General features: G+C 41.2%; 1 protein-coding gene across 2 annotated transcripts in view; it reads left to right on the plus strand.

Annotated features, from left to right (window-relative positions):
- b4galt2 (UDP-Gal:betaGlcNAc beta 1,4- galactosyltransferase, polypeptide 2) overlaps positions 1-26,501 on the plus strand; it is a 344,819-nt gene that overhangs the window by 126,803 nt on the left and 191,515 nt on the right. The window lies entirely within an intron of this gene.

A 26,501-nucleotide genomic window follows, 5' to 3' on the forward strand; every position in this document is an offset into this window, starting at 1 on the left:
ATCAGAGGCAGCCAATGTGATGATGTGAATGGAACTATAATTCAGGATTATTTGGTACTTTATTAGAGGATATTTAATATAAAGACAAACTTCAAATGGAAATCTTTAAAGAAAGACTCAGCACGTCAGACTGTATCCGTGGAGAGAAAAACAGTCAGCATTTCCAGTTAAACACACCAGTGCCAGAGTAACTCAGTGGGTCAGGCAGCATCTCTAGAAAACATGGATAGGTGATGTGTTTTATCCGAGTGAAGGGCTTGGATAGAGTGGATGTGGTGAGGATGTTTCCACTAGGAATTTCTTTAGTCAGAGGGTGGTGGATCTGTGGAATTCATTGCCGCAGGCTATGGAGCCCACGCCAATGGATATTTTTAAGGCAGAGATAGATTTCTTGATTAGCACGGGTGTCTGGGTTATGGGGAGAAGGTAGGGGAATGGGGTTTGGAGTGAGAGATAGATCAAACACAATTGAATGGTGGAGTAGACATGATGGGCTGAATGGCCTAATTCTGCTCTTATTACTTATGACATTATGTTTCCTTCAGACTGAAGAAGGGTCCTGACTTGAAACGTCATCTATCCATGTTCTCCAGAGATAATGCCTGACCCGCTGAGTTACTCCAGAACTTTGTTAAATTTTTGTAAACCAGCAATTTGTGTCAATATTTCAGGTTGATGATCCTTCGTTAGCACTGGTACAGAGACAAAACAAATTTGGTTTAAGTTGTTGAGAGTGCGAGGAAGGGTTGGATAGGACAAAGTGGAGACGAGCACTGTGAATGGTTGCCTAAGGCAGTGATTGTAGGGGTATTTTGAGAAAGGGATGTCAAGGTAATATTTCCAGTGGGATATCTTTGTTATTTTTCAGGTGGTACTCAACAGTTGATTACCAAAATGACAACTTCCTCTCCTCTTCTCCCAATGTCAGAAAACATTAAATAACAATTATATATGAATGTAGAGAATAGTTGTGACACAATGTCATTGCAGAGGAGTTTTTGAAGCATACTATTTGCAGACACTGCTTACCTGAAAGCTTTGGTATGGTAAATCTTTGTTGACATTCAAACAAAGGTGTGTGCAACAAAAACAGTGCTATCTTTAATCAGACTTTATCTTACACTAAAAGTTGTACCATTCATCCTTTATCGATGCACTATGGGTGGCTGATTGTAATCATGTATAGTATTTTCTTTGACTGGGTAGCACGCAGACAAAAGCTTTTCACTGCACCTTGGTACACGTGACAATAATAAGGTAAACTAAAATTAAACTACCTTAGGATTTTATATTGTTGTGATACCAAAGTTCCTTTTGTGTTATTTCTATAGGTGAAATCTTTTAAGTGGAAGCTCTAAAAATTCAGAAGCTATATAAAAAAATGTACTGCCTTGCGCTGTTTCCTGCTTGATGTGGTGAAGATATCATTCTGCTGCCAAGTCTCAAACACCATTATTTTTGTCCAAAATTGTTGTGGAGATATTCAGTGGGAATGGAAAAAAAAAGGAAATGCTGGAAATGCTCAGTAGTCCAGGCAGCATATGCAGGGAGGAAACAAAATTAAGGCTTCAAGTCAATGATATTTAAATGAAAGAAGCACCATCCATTTTGTTGTCCTCAAACTATCATGATCTAGCCTTCATTGTGCAATGATTAATCAATAGTATGGGATTGTTGACTAGTTGAAAAAAGGAAGTCATGAAGTGAGTGATATATTCCACTCTATTTTCTTGGGTATTTTGTGCCGTTGAACTATTTTTCACACAAAAATTCCTTATCCTAGCTCTGCTCCCGTTAAAATCAATGACTTTTGCGATTTGAATGGATTAACACCTTTTTTCACACCACTGCCTTTTGGACTTAAAAATAATGGTGTTTGAGACTTGGCAGCAGAATGATTTATTGCTCCGAGAATAGTTTCCTTTGTCTCAACTTGGTGGAGCTAAAATAGATTTGCAAATATCACCACTTGAATTTTCAGAGAAAGCTGACCTAATATTTCAACAGGACAAGAAGAAATTGCATTTTGCTTCCTTGAGAGCGTTCATAGTTTAATGAGGACCAAATAATTAAATTTAATCCACGTAAAAGTGGGAAGAGAAGGATTTTTTAAGCAAAGAATGGAAAGTGTTCAGGGCTGCAAAACAAAGTTAGGGATTCATTTTTCGTAAAATATTTACAAAATGTGAAAAGCAAAAAGGCTAGTGTCTGCACTGGTGGTTTTAATTGAATGCTGAGATAATTGCCTGTTAAAACATATGACATGGATTATCGGTGAATTGCTTATAATCTTTGGTTACTTGGAGACTCATTCCTAACTACACAATATCTGCTATCAATTTTATTCTTGTATCATTGTCTATAAGATATTCTGTTCAAAACAAACAAAATAGTGATGGAGTTAAGGTGATATATCTAAAACCAATAAGAAAGCAAATTGGGTGGCACGGTGGCACAGTGGTAGAGTTGCTGCCTTACAGCGCAGAAGATTCAGGTTCTATCCTGACTATGGGTGCTGTCTGTGTGGAGTTTGTACATGCTCCCCGTGACAGCAAGGGTTTTTCACCGGGTGCTCAGGACTCCTCCCACACTCTAAACACGTACAGAAATTGTAGGTTAATTGGCTTCGGTAAAAATTGTAAATTGTCCCTCATCTATAGGAGAGTGCTAATGTGTTGGGATCGTTGGTCAGCATGGCCTCTGTGGGCTGTGGGCCTGTTTTCATGTTGTATCTCTAAAACTAAATTTAAGACTAGATTATGTTGTGCTAAATGTAGGTCAATGTACACATTTTCTTGGGAGATATAATAGCAAATATTCTTGCTGCATTGGCATTAATTTAAAGTGACTGGTAATGGAAGGACAATGATTCTTGCACATCTTGGATTTTTATTTATGTCATTGGTTTTATTTTAATCAATCCTGTATATTCTCAATCAATGTATTTTAATTAATCCTGTATATTCTCACTGAAAGCAGCAAATGGTGCAATTTTTTTGAGATTGACGTAATAAATAACCAAATATATATACAGCAGGCATCTTGAGCAACTGAACCAATAGGTCTGATGACAGGTGAATGAAACAAACAGTGGATAGACACAGAATGCTGGAGTAACTCAGTGGGACAGGCAGCATCTCTGGAGAGAATGAATGGGTGACATATCAGGTGAAGACCTGAAGAAGGGTCTCGACCCGAAACTAGCATCTGTAGTTCCTTCCCACACAAAACAAACAGTGGTCTTTACAAAGTGTACATACGCGGGACGTGAGTGATGAAAACCTTAAAGTAAAAATGCTAAAGTTTACCTTTGGTGACATAGTAAAATAATTACAATGTTAATGGTGTGAGATTTCTAATGCCAGATTGCCCTGGCCATCTTTCACTCGTCTGAAGTTCTCCAAGGGATCCTCCCTTGGTTAGCTCCTGTATAAAAATATCTATATAATTAAAAGTCTCATCATGACCACTTCCTGTCTGCGTTGTGTATTGATTTTAGAAAGAAACGCTACCATATATTGCTATGATTTTTGATCATCTTACTCAGTCCTCTTCCGCTGAGCAGGCCCAAAAAATAAAAAAAGTTATGAGTGTGTATAAAAACCTTGAGATCCTCTCGCCTGTCAATCACCTTGATGAAGGTAGCGCACCTTCTGGGGGGGGGAGGGCAGGACTATAAAATCCCCGGAGACTGGACGTGACTCAGTCACTCTGCAAAATCGCGAGGGAGAGGCCACGACCCTCATTGTAAGCTGTGAATCAACTGAACTGTGAGTCTGCAATGTACTTGCAATAAATGATTTGTTAGCCCTTAATGAAAATGCAATGAGCTGTTTGGCCTGCCCTGGGCTTGAAACTGTAAAGGCAATGAAAGTGAAATGACAATGCAATGAGCTGTTTGGCCTGCCCTGTGCTTGAAACTGCAATGGAAGTGAAATGGAAATGCAATGAGCTGTTCGGCCTGCCATGTGCTTGAAACTGCAATGGCAATGGAAGTGAAATGAAAATGCCATGAGCTATTCGGCCTGCCCTGTGCATGAAAGTGCAATGGCAATGGAAATGAAATTAAAATGCAATGAGCTGTTTGGCCTGACCAGTGCTTGAAATTGAAATGGAAATGAAATGAAATGAATTGTTTGGCCTGACTGAAACCATTAATTGCGGCCCACAAGGCCGAGAAACTAGTCCCTTTTGCCTAAAATTCCCGTATTAGCCCAGGAGGAACATTTTGACCCAAAAGGCCCGTGCCAGACCGGGAAAAGTCCAGAAAAAGTGCCTTTCACTGAGATTTCACTCAGATTTTTTTCTAAAAGAGCCCCTTCGGCCAATCAGGCCTGTACTAGCTCAGGGGGAGTCCCTTCAGCCCATCAGTAAGTATTCCTCCTGCAAGTATTAAACCTCACCCCAGTATTTTTCTCCCTCCCTTCATTGGCTCCCTGTGAGAACCAGGCTAGGATAGACTTTCCTCCTTCATTGCTGTGATATGCAGAAAAAGAAGAAAATGTCTAAAATTGATTCTCCACCCTCTCCCCCTTGTCTCTCACCTGTTTTGGGCAGAATTTATGGCAGTTACTGAGCTGCCTGCCCACCAAGCCTGAGTGACTGAGCTGTCAGCCCACCAGGTCTGAGTGACAGAGTGACCTACTTCGACTAAACCTACGAGTAAAAAAAAGTATCGATTTTTTTCCATGGCAACCTTTTTTTACTCGCAGGCATTTTTCAACATGTTGGAAAAATACGCCACGACGTAGCTGAGGCCTCGAGTACGCGGGGAGCATGAAGGAGAGTTACAAAGACCTCCTAGGACCTCGAGTCGACCATGCTGCGAGTATGAGTCATGGGCAAACTCGCCAGAACTCGTGGATTAGGTCGCTGCAGTGGGACAGCCACTTTATGGTGTGGAATGGCACATCAGCAAAGCTATGTTTGATGTCATGGGACTCTCCAGTCTGTGTTTCACCTTTAGAGACCTGCATTTATTTGCTGCTTTGTATTGAATTCTGAGCTACCTAGAGACCTCAATGAGAATATTATGTTTGAACAGATCTGACAACAACACCAGGTAGTGTGCAAGTGCCACAGGAAGTCATATCCACCACACATTCATGGCAACTGTGCCAAGGAGGAAAATCCAGCCCAGTGTATCTGCAATGGAGATGATTAATTTATCCTGACAGCGTATTTATTTTTAGAGCCTAACTGTCAGCATTGATATTGATGGCTGGCAGCTGCATTTGAAATGTAATTTCTCATTGAAATATGATTTGAGCCAAGTTTATGCACAGCAGGTTTCTACCCACTCCAGTCACGCAATATTTCTCAGTAACACTTACACCTGTTTTGGGGACTCTGCTGTACGTGGAAAAGGAAGGGGCAGCTCTGTTCTGCAGTGGTATATGTTGTCAATCACCATCACAATCTATCACAATAATACTTTTATTAGCCATGTATGTTTTGCTATATACGAGGAATTTCATTTGCCAAATCAGTCATACAAATAAAAAGCAACGGAACACACAAAACACATTTTAACATAAACATCCATCACAGTGACTCCTCCACAATGCTCTCGGTGATGGAAGGCGAAAAAAGTTAAATCTCTTCCCTTTGCTCTCGGGGGCCTCGATCCCTCTGTTGACGGGATGATCATGACTTCCGTAGCAGGCAGCGGGCCCTCCGTGTCGAGGCGTTCAACTCCTGCATCGGGGGGATGTCAGCTCCCCCGCGCCGGACGATCGAACCCCGCGTCGGGGTTGGTCGAACCTTCCGCGACGTTGGAGCTCCCGACATCCACAGCCTCTCCCGAGACTGCGAACCCCCGATGTAAAGTCTGCAGGCCGCATGCTGTACAGTAAATGATATGAAAGCATAGTGAAAAGAAATTAATGAGTGAGGTGACTTCCAATAAGGGCATTCCTGACAGATGGTATGTTAGCTTTCATAGCAAAAGGATTTGAGTATAGGAGCAGGGAGGTTCTACTGCAGTTGTACAGGGTCTTGGTGAGACCACACCTGGAGTATTGTGTACAGTTTTGATCTCCAAATCTGAGGAAGGACATTATTGCCATAGAGGGAGTGCAGAGAAGGTTCACCAGACTGATTCCTGGGATGTCAGGACTGTCTTATGAAGAAAGACTGGATAGACTTGGTTTATACTCTCTAGAATTTAGGAGATTGAGAGGGGATCTTATAGAAACTTACAAAATTCTTAAGGGGTTAGCTAGATGCAGGAAGATTGCTCCCGATGTTGGGGAAGTCCAGGACAAGGGGTCACAGCTTAAGGATAAGGGGGAAATCCTTTAAAACCGAGATGAGAAGAACTTTTTTCACACAGAGAGTGGTGAATCTCTGGAACTCTCTGCCACAGAGGGTAGTTGAGGCCAGTTCATTGGCTATATTTAAGAGGGAGTTAGATGTGGTCCTGGTGGCTAAGGGAATCAGGGGGTATGGAGAGAAGGCAGGTACGGGATACTGAGTTGGATGATCAGCCATAATCATATTGAATGGCGGTGCAAGCTCGAAGGGCCGAATGGCCTACTCCTGCACCTAATTTCTATGTTTCTATGAACGCTGTTACTGGAGGTCGCATTGAATATTTGTTGTCAATATCATCGAAACCTCAATGCTGTGGCTATCCTGCAAAGCAGAATGATTCCTGAAGATATGGTGTCTACAAATGAATGCCGTGCTTCAGTTGTAGCCTAACCAGTGTTTATCAGGTTCATTGTAACTTCCCTCCCTCTGTACTCTTGTACCGATGCAATCTGTAAGAATTTGCAGCAAATTGTGGACGTAACCCAGGCTGTACCTAAACCAATCACCTTTCTGGCCTACTCCTGCACCTAATTTCTATGTTTCTATGTTTCTACATGGGTTTTTGTGACATGGTGAGGTGATTTTGTTGATTTTGTGGTGATTGCCTCGAGACAGTGAAATGACTTCTGGGAGGGAAATTGTTTGGGGTTTTGGATCACTGAGCTGTAAAGAGACAAATAAAAAAATGTCCTCATTGGAAACATAATTAAGCCAAGGAATGTTTTAAAATCATGAGATTGATACAGACATATTGAATTGTGCCAAAAATTAGCAAGAGCGTAATAATATGACATGGGATGAGGCATCTGACCAAATGGTTCCAATCATTCACCCATCCTTGTCATAGATTCAATTAGTTTAATCTAATAAGCCACAAGAAAAAATAACAATTTCCAGTCTATTTTCTTGACATGCTGAGGAAATTGATTATAGATCATCACTTACATTATTCAACTTCAATAAGCAGTATTCAACAGATACATTCACATTTCTAACTGCAGAGGAATCATGGAATTATCTCTTGGAGTGCTTGTTATTCATAAGGTGCACCTATCTGACCACCATAGCTGATATTGTTGCCTGTTCAAATCTGCCATTATCATCTCTCCTCTTTAAAAAAACATAGTTGCTGCATCTCTAACCCCCATTTCTTCTCTCCCCAGTTCTTCAACATTGCCATTGCTTCTCGCTTCCATCTTTACCGACTCTTCTTGTTTGAATCCCATCAGCAAAAGTTTTATGTCATAAGGTATAGGAGTAGAATTAGGCCATTCTGCCCATCAAGTCTACTACGACATTCAATCATGGCTGATCTATCTCCCCCCCTAACCACATTCTTCTGCCTTCTCCCAATAACCTCTGACACCTGTACTAATCAAGAATCTATCTCTGCCTTAAAAATATCCACTGACTTGGCCTCTACAGCCTTCTGTGGCAAATAATTCCACAGATTCACCACCCTCTGACTAAAAAAAGGGCTATAATTTCTAGTTTTAGATTCTCCCACTAATGGATGCATCCTCTCCACATCCACTCTATCTTTTCAGTATTCTGTAGGTTTCAGTGAGGTCCCCCCCTCATTTGTCTAAACTCCAGCGAGTACAGGCCCAGTGCTGAGAAATGTTCATCTTAGATTAACCCACTCATTCCTGGGATCATTCTTATAAACCTCCTGTGGGCCCTCTCCAGAGCCAGCACATCCTTGGGTGGCATGGTGGCGCAGTGGTAGAGTTGCTGCCTTGAGGTGCCAGAGACCCGAGTTCGATCCGGATTACAGGTGCTGTCTGTACAGAGCTTGTACGTTCTCCCTGTGACCGTATGGGTTTTCCAGTTTCGTCCCACCAATGGCATACATGTTATTTAGGTTAATTTGCTTTGGTAAAAATGGTACATTGTCCCTAGTGTGTGGGGATTGCTGGTCGGTATGGACTCGGTAGGCTGTTTCTGCGCTGTATCACTGAACTAAGGCTAAACTATTAGATTGTGATAATGTTCCCCATTTGAAAAAGCTTAATTTTAATTCCTGAGAATTTATGCTTTTTGATCAGATTGTGAATTTTGGTGTGGGCAGTCGACCTCTAAGTGGGACGTGCATTTTTCACATTTCATTTGATTTAAGCACAAAAAAAAATGTTGTGTTGCTTTATACAAATAGAATGCTGTTTTTCATGTAGAGTTACCTCCTGAAATGTAAATGTGCATTCTGTTCACATGCCTTTGTAATGCATTGATTATACACATGCTTTCCCTTTTTAAATCAAGGATATGAAAGGTTTCAGTGATAAGCAAACAGGTGCGTTATTCTCAGTGAAGTATTGGCAACGCAGTGAAATGCAAACTGCAATGATGAGAGTCTTCATTCAGACATGATTGTTTTTCTTCTAGCCTTCGGGAGATGATTTTAAATTGTAAATCAAATTTAAATGCAAAGAATTTTGAAGTAACTACATATTTGGGAAAATAAAGTTAATAGTTGGTGGCATTGATGTCTTTTTCAATTTTCTTTCCTCTTAAATTTTGCTTCTCCAACGTAACAGTAGCTGGTGAAAGCCAGTAATTCTAATGCATGACGGGACTTGATAGGGTGAATGCACAGAGACTTTTACTCAGGGTAGGGGAATCAAGAACCCGAGGACATAGGTTAAAGGCGAGAGGGGAAAGATTTAATATGAGCCAGTTTGGTGACCTCTTCAGTCAGAGGGTTCATAACATAATTTCCTCAAACTCAACAGCGATAAGACAGAATTCCTCCTCATAAGCTCCAAAGCCACACTCAGCAAAATCAATAACCCCACTCTCACCATCGACGGCACCACTGTCTCCCCATCTCCCCAGGCCCGCAACCTTGGCGTGATCTTTGATTCCACCCTCTCCCTTGAACCTCACATCCGCCATGTCATTAAAACCTCCTTCTTTCATCTCCGCAACATCGCCAAACTCAGACCCTCTCTCACACCTCCCGTTGCTGAAAGACTCATCCATGCCTTCATCTACTCCCGACTGGACTATTGCAACTCACTTCACCTGGCATCAGCTCCACCTACTTCAACCGACTCCAACTGGTCCAGAACGCAGCCGCCCGACTCATCACCCAAACCAAATCCTGGCATCACATCACTCCAGTCCTCAAACAACTTCACTGGCTTCCCATCTCCCACCGGATCAACTACAAAATCCTGATCCTCACCTACAAAGCCCTCCACCATCTGGCTCCCCCATAGCTCACTGACCTCCTCTCCCCCTACCAACCCTCACGGTCCCTCAGATCCACATCAGCCGGTCTCCTCTCCATCCACAAGTCCAACCTCCGCAGTTTTGGGGACAGAGCCTTCTTAGTTCATACTTTTTTAAGGATCTTGACTATCTCATGAAAGTAATTTAAAAAAAAAAACGTTGGTGGAAGTCTGATAAGTTTGGAAGATCGGGCAGCATTTATGCAAATAGATACAAAATTAACATTTTAGATCAATGACCTTTGTCAGAACTGGCAAAGAGAGAAAACAGGCTTTAAATTGCAGAAGGGCATGGATAGGACACAGTGAGTGAGTATATGTGGTAGAATAAGTCTAGGATTGCCATGGGCATTAGTCGTGGAGAGGTCATATGGTTGAAAAATTAATGATGACAATTTGAGAAAGTAAATGAACAGATGTCATGCAACGCTGGAACACAAAGGATTTCAGTTGTCTTTTGCCCCGCAATTTTATATGTAGTCTAATATTGGTTTTGATGTCATCTTCCATGTACAAGAAGAGATCAAAAATTGTATTAAACCAAAGGAAAAAATTATTGTTTTGAGGAAAAGCAGTAAATCTGAGAATTGTGGATGTTACAGGCTCGGATAACCAAGAAATTCATGAAGGGGAAATCAAACATGTGTACAGGACTTTTACTACCATTATATGGGACCTCGATACACAACATGTATTGGGTAGAATTTTGGTCTTGTTATCTTAGGATAAAGGAGATTAAGTATAGAAGGAGTATAATAAAATGTTATCAAACTTGTTTGTGAGATGGTAGGTCTATCATATCGGAGAGTGAATAGAAGAGTGCTCTTCTCTGGAATTTAAACAAATGAGGGACATCCTCATTGAAATATACAAAATATTAGGTAGAAAATATGCTTAGATTATGTGGAGGATGTTTCTCTGCACTTACCTGTCATGGGGTCGGCCATTACCGCCAGACAGGAGGAAGTATTTCCTTATTAATGTGATAATGAATTTTCTGGAAATCTCTACCCTGGATATCAATGGAGGCTCAACACAAAAAGCTGGAATAAAACAGCGGGACAGGCAGCATCTCTGGAGAGAATGAGGGGGGTGACGTTTTGGGTCGAGACCCTTCTTCAGGCTGGTTAGGGATAAGGGAAACAAGAGATGTAGATGGTGATGTGGAGAGATAAAGAACAATGGATGCTCAGTCATTGATTTCAAGGATCAACGGATATTTGGATATTCAAGGAATCAAGAAATATAGGATAAGTGAAGAAAAGTAGTGTTGAGATACAAGGCTAGCTTTGAGCTTGTTGAATGGTGGAGTGGGCTGGAAAGGCCGTTTAGCCTGCACCTGGTCCTACGTAGTATATTCTAGCATGACTTCCCAGCCTCATGTTTACCAACTCTGATTTTTTAATTTTTTTGTTTGTTTGAAACCACCAATCAATTGAGCAATAAAGTTAAGATCACCATTGAGAAGCATTGTACCAGGCAGCATCCCTGGGGAAAAGGAATAGGTGAGGTTTTAGGATCAAAACCCTTCTTCAGACTGCTGAAGGGTTCTGACCAAAAACATCACCTATTCCTTTTCTCCAGAGATGCTGCCTGACCCGCTGAGTTACTCCAATATTTTGTGTCTATTTTCGGCATAAATCAGCGTCTGCAGTTCCTTTCTGCACATTGAGAACCATTTCCTTGCTGACAAAGCCAAACTCTTCCACCTCTGTGTAACGCCTTGTAAGAGATTATAAATCTAAACTCAATGAGTTTATAACATCTAGGATTAATCAAATTGCAGCATTTTACTTTAAGTTGCCTCCCATATTGTATTTAAAGTCAAAGTAATGTGTCAAGCAGCATATAGATGCAAATTATTCTAAACCCTTTAACCTTTTCAGTTTTAAAATGGAAACGTTTTAAAGGGGCAAAATAGACAAGTTGACCTTCCAGTTGTTATTGCTAATAAATTCTCATCAGTTAACTCAACTCCCTTTTTTAGTCTCTTAGTCTTTTTATGTGGGGGGGGGGGGACTTTTTCTTAGTCACTACCTGGTCCAGGCTGCGTCTGTGCTCCGAGCAGCATCTTCGCCCCCTCCTCGCGGCCTACCATCTGGATTGGTGTTGCTTTTCCTGTCAGAGACCGGCCAGAGCTTCAGCTTCAACAGCGGCGTAGCACTGAAGTGCCATCGCGGAGCGGGCGATGCCTTACCGGGGTCGCAGTGTTGGAACTCCGGAATGGTGGGACTGCCGACTTTAACACAGTTGTGGATTGCGGAGTTCCAGCGCTGAATTTGACAACACGGGGCCCTGGGATCTTTTGCCGAGGATCGCCGTGTGGAGCTCCGCCCGGCTCAGCCAGTGGTCTTCGGGAGCCGCGGTCTCTGGTAGGAAGCGGACGATTCGGAACTCCAAGCCGCTGAGTGTGTTCTTCTGACGCCAGCGTTCCATCATTATCATCCTTTATTGTCATCTTGCAAAGCAACAGTTGTACAGTGCAAAATGAGAAGACGTTTCCCAGGGAATACCGGAGCATCGCACATAAAAACTTAAACATTTCACGCATTAAATAAAAACGATAAAAAACAAAAAAAACAAAAAAACAATCCAGTTCCTGATAAAACAGTACGGATAGTTTAAAAAAAAGTGCAGGTAAAAACAACAACATTAAAATACAAGTAAAACAGTCATAAAATGTCCAGGGCATCTGATTTAAGTGGCCAGAGCTAATGCCAGAGTTATTACTCAGTGCCAGTTATTAAATTGTCAGTGCAAAAGCAGCAGAATCAGGTGGAGTGACTGTTTAGCAGCCTCACAGCTTGTGGAAGGATCTGTTTAGCAGTCTGGTTGTCCGGGCTTTGATGCTACGGTATCTCTTTCCTGATGGCAGGAGATTTAGATGTGTGTGGAGTGGGTGCAGTCATCCGGTGAGAGGGCCTGAACATCGGGCCGTCGTCGTGGCGACTGTGGAGGCCTCAATAGGCCCCGACCATGGGTGAACATAGAGGCAGATGACTGAACTTTTATTGCCTTCCCTCACCGTGGGAAACGTTGTGTGGGGATGTTCATGTTAAATTCCATCGTGTGTTATGTTCTTTTTATTTATTTGTATGACTGTATGGCAACCCATATCCTGCTGTACCAATTGGTACAGTGACAATAAATGCAAACTTGAACTTGAACTTTTTTCAATTGAGATGGCCACCTCACATATCTATAATCTTTTGCACATCAAGACACACTCGAGGTGACTAATCCTCGGATTTTTGTTCCATGTCTCTGCTTTACTATTTTTTTTTGCATGAGATTAAGCACATTTAGAACAACTAATTTTTACTGATTGGCTTTTAACATTATGTTCTGGATATTTTGTCACTTTAGAGTAAAATAGCTCAAAAATACAATCATTTGCTTTGCATTGCTAGGTACACACAGAGGGTGGTGGGTATATGGAATGAGCTGCCTGAGGATGTAGTTGAGGCAGATGCTATAGCAACATTAAAGACATTTGGATAGGTACATGAGGGATATGGGCCAAAGATAGGTAGGTGGGACTAGTGTAGCTATGTTGGCATGAGCAAGTTGGGCTGGAGGGCCCGTTTCCATGCTGTATGATTCTGTGACTCTACATTATGCCATTTTACACATCTTATTAATGATCTTTTGCATTTTCCTTTGGCTATCAAATAATTAACTCTTTTAAATTACAGAATATAAAAAGCAGTGCTGCTAATAGTTATAGAATCATATAATCATAAAGCGTGGAAAGAGGCCCTTTGGCCCAACTTGTCCATGCTGGCCAACATGCCCCATCGACACTAGTCCCATCTATCTGTGTTTGGCCCATATCCCTCTAAATCTATCCTATCCATGTACCTGTCTAAATGTTTATTAAATGTTGTGATGGCACAGACTAATCTACCTCCTCTGGCAGCTTGTTCCATATACCCACGGCTCTTTGTGTAAAAAAAAAGTTGCTCCTCGGGTTCCTATTAAATTCTTCCCTCTGTCACCTTCTGGTTCTTGATTCCCCTACTCTGGGCAAAAGACTGTGCATTTACCCTATCTATTCCTCGCATGATTTTGCCTACCTTTAAAAGCATACGCCTCGGCCACCCTGCATTTGTAAAGCTTAAAATATATTTTTTACTGAAGTGCACATCAGCCAAACTATCAAATTCATTTTTGTCAGATTGATCATTGTTTCTTATTAGATTATGTTCTGACCACATTCGGGTTACACCCAGCATTCAATGCCTCAATCTTGTTTCTTCAGCAGTAATTAATCTCCATTATTTTTTTAATCCATTTGGTTTCTGGGAGGGTTATTGTTTGAATGCCTCTTTGAAAGCACAAAAGCCTGATGTATTGTCAAGTACTCCCCAGAATCCCAAAATTTAAGTCGTGAACTTTTTCATCTCTTTAGAATAAAAACATTTTAATGGGAATCAATTGTTGTGATCGGTTTATGCCACTCTAGCAATGACTGATTGATGCTCTCTATAATAAAAGAGTGTGCAATACTGTGTACGATAAGGTTCTTTCCTAATGAGGATCATATTTTTGTGCAGTGATTCAATGCATTTTCTCTTTTTTATCATGAAGTGCCTGTTTGTGTTGTATTAAATGCAAAAATAAATTTAAGACATGGTTTTGAAGAATATTCGAGGTTCAAACAATGCATTTTCCGGTAAGTAAATATATTTACCCTACTATTTTCATATCTACAAGGATGCCACACATGTTACAGTGCCTGTGATGTGTAACAACTACAAACATTCCTCAGTTTACAACAGTTCTGTTTACAAATTTTAAATGTTAACTTTTTCGGATATGTGGAGTGAGGCCCAGTGCAAATTGGAGGAACAGCACCTCATATTTTGCTTGGGTAGTTTACACCCCAGCGTTATGAACATTGACTTCTCTAACTTCAGATAGCCCTTGCTTTCCCTCTCCATCCCCTTCCCCTTCCCAGTTCTCCCACTAGTCTTACTGTTTCCGATTACATTCTATCTTTGTCCCGCCCCCTCCCCTGACATCAGTCTGAAGAAGGGTCTTGACCCGAAACGTCACCCATTACTTCTCTCCAGAGATGCTGCCTCACCCACTGAGTTACTCCAGTATTTTGTGTCTACCTTTGATGTATTCATCTATTTATTGGTAATGACACCAGGAACACAATATACCTACCTACAATGGATTTCGCCCAGTCTTGCAAAATTTTGCTTGACATTTTCAAACAATGCATCCTTATAATAAATTGAGAATTAGCAGTTATAAACAGCCAATCTGAATAGAGAAAGCATACGGAGAAATCAAATGAAATAAATGGACTGTCAATTTATTTGGCTGAGGAATAGATTTTGCATTTAGATTGGACCAGGAGATCTTTCATACCCATCTAATTGACAAGGTTCCATTTGAATACACACATCAAATGTAGACATGTTTCTAAAGGAAAATGATGTTAGAATAACATTAACTTAGCAGAAATTCTGTGTGTCTGAGGATTAAAACTATTTTGCATCACTGTATTAGAGCGGCATATGTGACACAATTGAATAGATTTTGTCCTAATGAGCCACCTTAAACATTTTCTGGGAAGGAAGTTTTTCTTTGGGACATTTGTGTGGAGGTAATCACATTCTGAAGATTTGTTGCCATTTTTTTTCCCTTCTTAGGACACGTCCTGCTTTCTCTGCTTTCCTTATTCGGCAGATCATGTTACATCCGGAAAGCATTGCAGAGGGTGGTGAAAATTGCCCAACGCATCACCGGTTCCTCGCTCCCCTCCATTGAGTCTGTCCAAAGCAAGCGTTGTCTGCGAAGGGCGCTCAGCATCGCCAAGGACTGCTCTCACCCCAACCATGGACTGTTTACCCTCCTACCATCCAGGAGGCGCTACAGGTCTCTCCGTTGCCGGACCAGCAGGTCCAGGAACAGCTTCTTCCCTGCGGCTGTCACACTACTCAACAACGTACCTCGATGACTGCCAATCACCCCCCCCGCCCTGGACACTCCTCCCACAGGAAAAACACTATGACTGTATGCATGTGAATAGATTTATTTATTGAAATCATATTCTATGTAGCTCTTCCAGGGAGATGCTAACTGCATTTCGTTGTCTCTGTACTGTACACTGACAATTACAATTAAAGTTGAATCGGAATCTGAATCCAGTGTTAGGGAGATGTACCTTTTCCTGTCCAATAGAAATGAACAAGTTTTGGAGATAGGAAGGGGTGAAGAAATCGTGAAACAGTTAATAATCCATGGTCGGCATGCTTGATTTGCCTCGTGCTTTGTGCCAGTTATGATATTCAGCAGTTGTAACTGACTGGAGCTGCCAGATGCCCTCTTCAAATATTTAAAAAAATGGAGGTCTTATGACAGAAACAATATTCTTGATCTGAGCTCTGAGTTATCTGGAAAGCCTAGCTTTAGTTACATCATACACAAGGGGCCGGTGCAATGCAATCTGATGGGTCTTATGCCAAGAACACAAAATCCTTCTTGATATCCCACAGAGTACCATAGCGTGCAGCTCACTTTTCATTGCCTTCAAATCAAAATAGGAAGCACGTTTGAAGAATAGCAAGAAAATTCATTGGCAACAGTCATCGGGTTGATGTGAATACGCACATATTATAGATAAAATAGCCAGAAAGTGGCAAACTTGAAAATTACCCTTTTACCTCTCATATTTACCAAGAGATGGTTGTGGTTTAAAACTGAAGCCTTTTCTTCAGATTTGCTTTGTAACTTCAAAATGCTCAAAGAATATATTTATTATTGTAATTTATATTTGTTGCATTGTGGAATGTATAGTCAAAGCAAGTTTTGGGTTGGACATCATGGGTATTATCTACCGTTGTGATAGCTTGAAGGTCCATTCTCATAACATTAGGATTAAGGGGAAGATTTAGATTCCGAATCGTGATGCCTTGATTCTGGACAGTGAGACAATTGTGAACCCTGACCCCCCCCCCCCCCCCCCCCCAATACATTTTCTCACCCTCTGCATGTGTCAATGATTCTCTCTCAGGAATCCAGAAGGAAGACATGCATCGGCTAGTGGTTTGAACGCTAATTGTTTAGTTACTGTAACCCTACAATCTCTTTTCCCCAGCACAAGCCACAATTTTAAGAATTCTGTATGTTTCCTGAGTCGATGAAAAGGATGAGATTCGTGTTACTAGGAGATTTTGATGGGATGATAAATTATGTAGATTTGGATGTGAAATTTTCCTAAATTTCATACCTACACGTCAAACACTTTGCTGTCAACTTTTATGTTCCTTGCAAGTTTGCACATATTCTCTATTAGTCAATATCTCAAATATTTTACTGAATTCTAAACTGCTCCCAACAAGATTTGATATATTTTCTGGAAAATGTACACGATTTTATTTGGGATTTTATCCTATTCCTAATTTTTTTTTAAAGCCATAATTGGATTGTTTATCCTTTTGTGTTTTTGCACCAGCTAGCATTTCCCACATTAGCTCATAGTGCGTGAAAATTGCACATTTCCTCCTTTGGTAGTTTTTTTGGTCAGGCCAACATTTCACATATATTTATTGGACTTGAACTCCCCAGCTGTTATGGGTGGTCTCGTAAGGTCATAAGGGACAGGAGGAGATTTAGGCCATTCCGCCCATCAAGTTTACTCCGCCATTCAATCATGGCTGATCTATCTCTCCCTCCTAACCCCATTCGCCTGCCTTCACCCCACGGTGCAGCATCTCTGACTGATTGGTTTGTAAATTCATTAAGATTAAAATATTCAGACAATTTACCACATTTTTTCTTTTAGCACTCAATTTTCATTACGACACTAATAGCTGAGTCTCGCGTTGCGAGTTGACACAAGAGGTACCCCGAGTTAAAACTCGTCGTAATAACGTACGATTAACGTACGGAACTCGTGGACGCAACTTAGAGACTCATGGCGCTAACGGCAGATACTCGTGAAACTTGTCAACTCTTGCAAAAAATCAAACAAGTTTAAAATTTTCCACGAGTCAATTTTACTCTTGTGGTTAAGAATTGAAACATTTTAACTCGTTGTAAGAACGTAGTGGCCCGTGCGTTTACCTTAGTGTATCGTGAGTCTACCGTGGGAACTCTTTAACTCAGCGGGCAGGCAGCAGCAGATTGTCACTCCTACAGTTTCCCAGCGACAATCACCTGCCATAACGTGAGAGAGATCATGCACTGTTGTAGGTCTCCTTTGCACGTTGGTGTTTCTGTCTTTCTCCACTCATTGTTGGCCCTATCTGTCACCACCCCCACCTACACCCCTCTGCTTCCCGGCCATGTGTGTGACCCCTTCCCTCCCCTCTCCAGCTCCCCGCCCATTGCACCGGCGCGGGGGCTTTGCACTGTCTTCACGTCGGCGATGCCAGCAGGTCAGTGCCAGTCGCCCCGGGGCAGTCGCTCCCTTCAGTTCCCAGGTGGCCGGAGACGTCAGGACCAATGAGACACTGACCACCAGGCCCACTGCAAGCACGGAAAACCCAGAGACCCACAGCCAACAGCGATTCCAGCCCAGACCCGCTCCAACTCCAGAGGAACCCGCACCCCGATGGGCCGCTACGGCGACGTGGCAGTTCGCCCCCAGTGCCCGCTGACTCCCGCACCTCAAAGGCGTGCGGGTTTGTAGGTTAACTGACCTCTGTAAATTGCCCCTTGTGTGTGGGGAGCAGACGAGAAAGTGGGATAACATGGAACTAGTGCGAATGGGTGATCGATGGTTGGCCTGTTTCCATGCTGTATCTCTACACATTAATCCAGCCGTGAACACCTACCAAGACCTAATACATCCGACCTGCTTCTTGCCCCGCGGTGTCTCAAACACCTGCTCTTTGTTTTCCCCTGTCCATTCAGGTTAATTAACACAACAGGCTTGCCCACTGGAAGACTCTGCCTGCTGATTGTAGAACATCCATCCACATTACTGACTATGTGAACCTCCTTGTGTCTTCTCGTTGACCCGCTGTTCTTGCTCAAAAGCTGGCAAATTTCCCAAAATCCCATTTCACACAGATTCTCTGCAAATAAAGAGCCAAGCATGCTCCACATGGAACCCATCTAGTTGGACCCACTTAATATCCACCATTCACAGCTCAATTCTCGGCTGCTTTGCTTCCCATTTAGATTTTACAAAATAAATTAATATAGTTAATAATTTTATTTTTCTAGCATTCATTTTTCAGGATTAAAAGAGTATATTTTAATAAGTATGTGAAATCTTTCGAGCTGTGCAGCAGAGCCCCTGCCTGTGTTACCTGTACAACTTTAACCACTTGGCTACAAGTGCAGGAGCTCAAGTTCAAGTGAGTTTATTGTCATGTGTCCCTATATAGGACAATGAAATTCTTGCTTTGCTTAAGCACACAGAACATAGTAGGCATTTACTACAAAACAGATAAGTGTGTCCATATACTAGCAATGTTACAAAATGTTGAGATTTTTAAAATCAAGTCTGCAATTTATCCCATCAGATAAAGCACAAAAATAAATTTAATTTGATACCTAATTCACTTTCATATCTCCAGTATTAAAAAAGTTATGGCCATTTTCATACTCGGAAATTAGCATCTTGTTCCCTATTGACTTTCCAAAGACTTAACACAAAAGCTGTGATCGAGGACAGTGAAATGGCCATAACTTTCTTAAAAATTAAGAGAACTGAAAGAAATTTTCAGTTATTATAGATTGAAGCATTCTGAAACAAATATGAAACAATCTTACTTGGATGACCTGAAATGAAAGCATATAATTAGTTAGTTACCCAATTGTAGCTAATTCCAAACTTCAATTACTAGATCTAAACATCTATCCATTTCTTAAGAAAGGATTAACATTTTTAAATAGCCTAAGTGTCCAAATAACATTCACAAAGAATTCACAATAAAACATAATTTTAAAATCTCATTTACATTAATTTATAGGCCAAATAAAATGAATTTAGTGTTCAATTGCTGTAAATTAATGGCCATTTAAATCAGTTTTCTGTTGGGATCCTGTGGAACGCGCTGGTTTAGAACGTTCCCATTGCGGTAGATTTGTGCCCCAAATGCCCCAAAAAATACTGCGGGATTTAATGGGGCACCAAATTAGCTACTCGCAACATAAAACTTTGTATAAAGGGATCTTAAGAAGTGCTTTTTAATGTAAAAATAAACCTTCTGTTGTCCCCTGTATGAGATCCGTCCCGTTGTCGGCGGTCGCGGGTTTAGAGGATAATTTTTAACCTACTATAACAATTAAATTAACCAAATAAATTTAAAAATAGCTCCAGCGAACGAACCACCAAGCGATTTTTCGTCAGCAACTAAGTCAGCAATTAACCGACAAAATCACAATTCTCTGGGATGTGGGAGAAAACCGGTGCACCTGGAGGAAACCCACACAATCACATAAAGAACATGTAAACTCCACACAGACAGCACCCGAGGTCAGGATCGAACCCGCGTCTCTGGGGATGTGAGACAGCAGCTCTCTCCACTATGCCTCTGTGCCGCATCTTGGAATGGTTCAAATATTAGTTTCATTTTCTGAATGTCTCAGGACTTATAATTTGGATGAAGCCGACTGAAGGAACATTCTGAGATATACAGAGGAAAAGACACCAAGAAATAACCAAATGGATCTACTGTGGGAGAAAATCTTTCTGATATTTCTCGCTCTAATCTAATATGGGTCTTGGGAAGGATTGTTTGATTCCTTTTCCGAATCACAAGCAAAATAAACCTGGACATTTCTCAATTTGTGTACATTTTAGTCGTTTCGTGAAGATATCGCTCAATTAAACAATGATTTCAAAAAGCAGTAAAGCTGCTTTTCCAATAACCACTTTCATTGTTTTGTGATTTACTCTATACCAAGTTATAACTTTTATCGTGGCCATGTCCATTGTAATCATTTTATCCTGCTATTTCCCATGTGGTTCTCTCCTGCAGTAGATCCAATCTCTGAAGTATACAGGCTTCAGAGTTTCTGTCAAATGTGATGTGACTAAAGGCGGCACAGTGACTCAGTGGTAGAGTTGCTGCCTTTCTGTTCCAGAGATCCGGGTTTGATTCTGTCTTTGGGTGCTGTTTGTACATTCTCCCTGTGACCACGTGGGTTTTCTCTGGGTGCTGCGGTTTCCTTCCACACTCCAAAGATGTCCATGTTTGTAGGCTAATTGGCTTCTGTAAATTGTCCCTAGTATGTAGGGTAGTGTTAGTGTACGTGCTGGTTGGTGCGGACTCGGTGGGCCGATGGACCTGTTTCCATGCTGACCCACTAAAGTGTAAAGACTGCTGAGCCATAACCCAAATCAAAGCATTGGTTATATTGATTAAATATTCCGAAGGAATTGATCATTACAGCTTCAGAAGCCTTACCATTCATAACCCAGACTATTTATTTTGAAAGTGAGTGGATGAGGTAAATCGGGGAACTTTAGATTAGCCTCCTTCATTAATATCCTTCTAAATTGAATTCCTATTTAAAGGCGACCTTTTGATTCCACGACTTGTATGTCCAACCTGTTTAAGGCAGAAGTGACGATCAACACAAAGCTGGAGTAACTCAGCAGGTCAGACAGCATCTCTGGAGAAAAGGAATAGGTGACGTTTCGAGTCGAGACCCTGCTTCAGCCCAACAGGGAAAGGGAATTGAGAGATATAGACGGTGATATAGACAGACATAGAATAAATGAATGAAAGATATGCAAAAATGTAACAATGATATAGGAAAGATGTGGGTCTGTCAGATGATGATTATTGTTCCTATATGATTTTTTCCCTTCTGGTGAAAAAAGAGTTCATAATTTATTAATGGAGTCGTTTAAATTGATGTTGAGTGTACAAATGTTGTTGACATTTGGCAATTGTATTGTTCTGCCTTCTTGGTTTTTTTCTATCAGCATACGTAATTTGCCATGACGAAGTTCCAGCTTTTAAAAATCTGTACATATATACAGGTTTATGCTTATTTGTCTTTCAATGGAAAAGTTAATAAAGGTTGAATGTTTTGTGGCTTAAACTGGATGGATCTTGTGTAATAGTTAGAAGTCCAATTGTAAAGCCCTGTTAGCTCCTTTTTATTTACTTTGGCTTCTCTCCTTTACTAGCTTTTTTTGATGTTTCTCGGTCTCCTATCTCACCCTTTGTTCCTGCCAGCCATTTTTTCTGTCTGAGGCAATACTGTAATGTTATCCCTTTTCTGGATGACTAAAAGTGAATTGATCCTCTTTTAAAATCTGCTACAGGCACTCATGAAATTTTAAATGATCCCCCCTGTGCGCAAATAGAGAGGATAGGAGGCTGAATGTTTTTTTAACCTTGCCATAAGGCACTTCACCTTGAAGCGCTGATTCACAAGTGATGAGTGAGCAACAATTGATTGTAATTGAATTTTGGTTGTGTAGTGTGATGCTGTGCCTAATAGTCCATAGCTATCTACAAGTACCAAAGTGAGTAGAAAATGATTACAATGATTAATGTATTCCTTATTAAGAATTTGCTTTTCAATATTGTTGGTCACAACATTGAGAAATTTTGCCAAGTGAGGCTTAAAATATATATATATATATATATACATTATTGCTACAAACAAATGATAGCCAGATTAAAGCCTAATCAAGATTGTGGTGGATATGGAATTTTGTTAACTGCGTGACTTGCTTGTTGTAATTGTTCATAAAAAAAACTTAAATGAAATAATACATTTGGCACAATTAATATCAGCATGCTGACATTATTCTATAGTTCAGAATTTGCAAATGCAAGTATGTCATCAGGTGAATGGTCTCTTATTAAGAGGAGAGATGCTTGCAGTGGAGACCTGTCAACTGGCATAGCAGTTGGAGCTGCTTCCCTACAGTCCCAGCAAACCATGTCTGAACTTAACCCTCTGTATTGCTCTGTTTCCTCAGCTGCTGAGGTTTCATCTTGTGTGTCAAAGATGCACACGTTGATAAGTTGTTGTAAAGTATCCCAACTATGGGCAGGTGGCAGGAGAAGGTAAGGGGAAGGAAGGAATTGATGAGCAGGTGAGGGAAAATAGATTACCCCAGGAGAATAAATGGGAAGTGGTGCTCAGTGGAATACTCTGAGACTGGTATAGACTCAGGGACGAAGGGTGGGTGAATTTGCAGGATTCAAATACCATATTCTTCACTCATTCAAAGGCTATGTTCCAACAGTGGTGCAACGGTAGAGTTGCTGCCTTACGGCGGTAGGCTCCCGGGTTCGATCCTGCCTAAGGGTGATGTCTGTACGGAGTTTGGATGTTCTCCCCATGACCTGCATGTGGTTTCTCCGGGTGCTCTGGTTTCCTCCTACACCCCAAAGACGTACAGGTTTGTAGGCAAATTGGCTTGGTAAAATTGTAAATTGTCCCCAGTGTGCATAGGATAGTATTGGTGTCCGGGGATCACTGGTCGGCGTGAACTCGGTGGGCCGAGGAGTCAGTTTCCATTCTGTATTTCTAAACTGAACTAAAGAACTGGTAAATTTCATCATTGATGTCTGCCTTTGCCAAACAAAGACTCCTGAGATGAAAAGTGGTGCAAGCTTCCCAAGGATTCGACCTGAGCCTTTATTGTTGGACGTGAGTATGCTGCAGCTGGGTAGATTGAGAGATGACCTTTCGCCATGCAGATTTCGTGGGTGATGCCCACTTTTCTTGCACTGATAATATCTTGAAGCTCGACTCTTAGTCTAAATAAACGCAAGCATTGGTTAAACTGCAACTCGGCGACTGCGGTTTGACTAACCTTGGTTCTGGAATGTGGCCTTTGTAAACTGTGCAGGTTCCCATTAGTTATGAAGATTAGTTTCATTCCCACAGGAAGTTTGTTGGCGGTTTGATGCAGCATTGCAGCAAGGGAGATTGAGAAAGGTACTGAGGAAATGACATGGGCTTGTTCCATGCTGGTCTTCCCTGAGATTGATTCTGTTGTGGACCCATTGGTTAGTGACGTTGTGTAGCATACATAAGATTGAGATGGCTTTCTGTTGGCAGTTGAATTTAAAGACAGTATTCCATCATCTTTCCTGATTGATAAACATCAAAATCTTTAATGAGGTGTGAAAAATGCCATGCATATATTTTGTGCTGCTCCTTGTATGTTTCTTGGAGTTAATGTATGGTGAAGAACATGTCCACCATATTTCTTGCTCAGCACTACCACCCTTGTGCAGTCTGGCAAGGGAAATTAATGTTAGCCATGCCCACATTCCCAAAAGACCCCATTTTTACAGATTTTGTAACTTTGTTATCTTTGTTTAGTTTGGAGATACAGCACAGAAACAGGCCCTTCGACCCACCGAGTCCGCACCAACAAGCGATCCCCGCACATTAACACTACACTACAAACACACTACGGACAAACCCGGGTCTCTGGCGCTGTAAAGCTTTAGCTCTATCGCTGCACTGCCACTTTGTGCTACAGAAAACATATAGTATAATGCAAATAATGAATGGCAGAGTGGTGCAACATGTGAAGCTACTCTCCCACAGCTTCAGAAATCCGGGTTCAATTCTAACCTCTAGTTATTGTCTATGTAAAGGTAGGACTTTCTCCTTGGAGCCATGTGGGCTGCCTGTGGATTCTTGGTTTTCTTCCATATTCCAAGTGTTGGATGAATTGGTGCCTCTACATAGTCCCTAATGTTGGTGGGTGACAGGATAACCAGGATGGTACGAGAGAGAAAAATTATGGGGAAATGAGATTGATGGGTGTTGGTATGGACCAGGTGAGTTGAATGGCCTCTTTATGTTGTGAGGAAATATGAGGGGAGATGGCACGGCTATATTAGGCTCTGCACCAGCATCAAGTCAGAATTGCAGCAATGGTGGAGCAGCAAGGAATAGTTATTGAAGAAATGTGGAACTGCAGAAGCTGGTTTACAAAAAGGCACAAAGTGCTGGAGTAACTCAGCCGCTCAGGCAGCATTTCTGGAGAACATGGATAGGTGACGTTTCAGGTTGGGACCTTTTCTGAGACTGCTATGGATACTAGTGCTTCTTCATACACGCAAGTCTTGTTCTCAGCAACAATTCATTAAGGAGCAAGTTTGATGAACAGACTTTACTTCCTGTGAAGTTTCACCAGAATGAGGGAATCTGCCACTGTTTGAACGTAAATATATTGCAGTAAAATGATGGAAGAGAAATCTCAAAAGTTATAAATTCTAAAATACCTTTTCTTGCATTTGTCCCATTTATAGGTGAAATGCATCTGTACAACCAGGCTATTTGTCACTGTAGAGAGGTTGCAAGACTTGCTGAGAATATTTGGGTCAGCAACCTTCTAATTCGTCTTTCTGGACACATTCATTGTCATTTTTTTCAGTTGTGAAGATCATGCATCATTTACTTTGTCTAATTCCATTTCTCTTCCTTTCATTTTCTCAATGTCATTCACCCAAAAGGAACAGCATTGATCACTATTGATGGCAATTTACCACCTCATTGAAAATATACTCGACCCTGTGCGGCTATCAATGTAAATGGATGTGACCATTTACCATAACACCATGTTCATAATCAAAATGTTTACGTTTCTGTTATGAGTTTGTACCAAGTCGTTGAGCTAATTACAAGCTTGTAACTAACTGCCATGTTGCAAGATTAAGGAGTGGTCAGTTAGTCATAGAGAAGGGAAACGGCCCTTTGGCCTGATTTGTCCATGCTGAATGAGATGTCTACCTGACCTAGTACCATTTGCTTGCACATGGCCCTTTATCCCTTTAAACTTTTGCACTCCACAATCTTGTCCAAATATCTTTTAAACATTCAGGCATGTAGGAACTACTGTTCACAGAGGGTGGTGGATCTCTGGAATTCTGTACTTCAGTGGAGACAGTATTTCTCTGACAGATGTGGAGACAGGAGTAGGTGTATTTGGATATCGGGGAATAGAGGGCTTTGTGGAACTGGCACGGAAGAACCAATGAGTCCTAGGGTGAAGGAGTCAAATACACAGGGAATAGTGGGACAAATTGAAGTGTCAACTTGCCTGTTCCTGGTTCTATTGTATCACTTACCTTGTATCAAAAATTGTTAAAATTTACATGTTTGAGTTCAAAAAATCCAAAATAACAAGCCACTGATTGAATACAACATAAATTCATTGTCGTCTTCATTCCTTGAAAAGTGAGAATCTGGTTTTGTTTTAACATTAATTAATGTCTTGAAGTTATCAGCAGATCTTTTTCATTGTGCGGGTTGGAGTCTGGCATATACAGCACAGAGAATTAATCAAGAAAACCAATTAGGAGTGGGAGGGGAAGGAAAATCAGCACATCCACTTGTAACTGGGAATGACTATTCCTAATTAGTCAGTGCATCAATGTATTTGACCAGTCCAATTTAAACTGTAAATTTAAAGCATTAAAATCAGCTCATGGTAAATGTAGCATGATGTGCACAGCCATTAGGTATTACTAAAATCTTGCGACAAAGGTAAAACGGTCAGATATTAATCTGTTTAATCCCACTGTAACTAAACTCCATGGAATTAATATTGCCTGAGTGTTAGCATAATGGGAAATGCATCCTTTGTGCCAAGCATTCAGAATGTGCTAAGAAGTTAGTGAAATTTATTTTGTGTTGACGTTCCTGCATTCATTGTGCCAGTTCTGTTGCTATCTTTCTCAGGACTTTCACTATTGTATGGAGTATATGGATTTAGCCCAGAAACGGCTGTTAGTGATGAATCAACAATATCTGCCATTATTCTTTTGTAAAATAATACAGCGATATATATCAGTCCAGAGTAATTAACCTCTATTTATTGAACTGTGACCTGTTTCTATACACACTGGGCAGGACCATGTCCACACAGCAGCCATCATCTCAATCCCTTTGTATGTTTGATGTTTTTACGAGACTTTTGTGTTTCAGCTGCTCCCTCTCACTCAAAACCAGACCATAATTTTTGTGTATGCACCATATTGGCACGTA

The sequence above is a fragment of the Leucoraja erinacea genome, chromosome 10 (assembly GCF_028641065.1).
Source record: "Leucoraja erinacea ecotype New England chromosome 10, Leri_hhj_1, whole genome shotgun sequence".
NCBI classification, from domain to species: Eukaryota; Metazoa; Chordata; class Chondrichthyes; order Rajiformes; family Rajidae; genus Leucoraja; species Leucoraja erinaceus.